This window comes from Pleurodeles waltl, chromosome 12 (genome assembly GCF_031143425.1).
Source record: "Pleurodeles waltl isolate 20211129_DDA chromosome 12, aPleWal1.hap1.20221129, whole genome shotgun sequence".
Taxonomy (NCBI): domain Eukaryota; kingdom Metazoa; phylum Chordata; class Amphibia; order Caudata; family Salamandridae; genus Pleurodeles; species Pleurodeles waltl.
In genome coordinates this window covers 5,071,489-5,073,138 of record NC_090451.1, presented here as the reverse complement: position 1 = coordinate 5,073,138, position 1,650 = coordinate 5,071,489, and the positions used below count along the sequence as shown (strand labels likewise).

At 45.0% G+C, this 1,650-nt stretch overlaps 1 non-coding gene across 1 annotated transcript; it reads right to left on the bottom strand.

Moving 5' to 3' along the window:
* Positions 1–1,245: 1,245 nt before the first annotated feature.
* Positions 1,246–1,317, bottom strand: TRNAG-UCC (transfer RNA glycine (anticodon UCC)). Its single transcript has one exon. It is a non-coding gene; the product is annotated as a tRNA-Gly (tRNA).
* Between the last annotated feature and the right edge of the window lie 333 nt (positions 1,318–1,650).

Sequence of the window (1,650 nt, the reverse complement as noted above, 5' to 3'; positions counted from 1 at the left end):
ACTGATGATTGAATAAAGTTATTTAGGTTAGTAAAAATGTTTTCATCAGAATCATCATTTTCTGTGAAGAAATTTGAAAATTCCATGTTGCTGAAAGGAAGAGGCAAAAACTGGTAAGTAAGGGTTAAGAAATAAGGGCGGACTCTGAGAATAGACGTTGTGTGACTCACCAGAACACTGGAAAAAAACTGAGTAGAATGAGGCCAAGAAACACTGAAGCGAATAAGGGTGAGGAACGGAGCTCCGTGGCGGTGAAAGCGGGTAAAACACTGCAGGCGTCTTCAGTAGAAGGAGCGCTTCCGAATGAATGCGCTCAGGAATGCGGAGAATGTGCTGATTAGCACTCGCGTCAGCCGGCGTTCACAATAGAACGTTCGTAGCGACGCGAGCAAGCTGAAGGGGAGACCCTGCGGGCGGCCGTTCTCTTCGCGTATTGAAAAGAAACGGCTAAAAATAGCCTACGCGCTGCGAGAAGGCGCGCTAGCAAGATTCCACGTTAAGGAAGGTCATAAACATACACGCTAAAGTTAAAACAACATATTAACCCAAACAAGATACGATAATTTATCGAAATGTATGGAACAAGTAAAGATATACTTATCTTGACTGCGCGCAGCAAGAAAAGAGGGCTGCCTGCAGTCAGGATTGGTATATGTTACCTGATACAGTATACTGATTGGTTAATGTTATTAGTCTTACCTCCCATTGGTTGCTTGTTGCGCAAACCTCTGGGATTGGTGTTTTCCTCTTGGCTGCTATTAAAATAAAGCAGGAAAAGAAAGCATAATAGGAGCCTCCGGTCTTGTCATAAAATTTGTCTTTTTGTTGCGCATAATTTACTAAACCCTACCACATAATTTGGCCCTCTCCTGCCGCATAATTCCAGTGGCCCTGCTTATAGCTTTCTGAATGCATTTCCTTGGCGGTGTTAAGTTTAGAACCTGCAGAGATTCAGCAAGATGGTTAGCCATCAGTACAGCCCTGCGCGAGAAGATCTATAACATAACTTGGTGGCTAATAATGCAACCTGAGTGATGCCTCTCTCTCCCTTATAAATCTGTATCCCCCAAACTCCTTCACCTCTCCCCCCCACTTTCATTTGAATCATAGAAAGAAGTGCATTTCTCTCCCAATTGCCGTTATCAAATAAAACATTTCTGTACTATGTTAATACTAGACAGGCTAAAATAATTTGCTCTGAAAAAACATAGTTGGTATTATTATTTTGTAATCAAGAAAATGAACTGCGTTGGCCGGGAATCGAACCCGGGTCAACTGCTTGGAAGGCAGCTATGCTCACCACTATACCACCAACGCTTCCTGCCTTTTAGTTCTACTGGTCTCGATATGAGCAGTAGCTGGAAACATGCTGTGCACTTCTCTGTCACAGCAGAGCAATTGTGGCGCCAGTGTGCACAGAGCTTTCCACTCCATGATCCTTCTAAGAGCCGCAGATTTTCCGGTTCTTCCAGCTCCTCAGGGAGGCTGAGCAGCGCTGACTGGACCCATCACCTTCACTCAGGCAGCTGCATCTTTTACTCAAACCCCCGTATGCAGACTTCAGCCTCCGTCCTGTCTCTCGAGTGATGGGTCATCTGGACGTGCAATGTAGAGAGGGGAGACTCCTGGGGAAGGAGAAGTTGCCCTTAA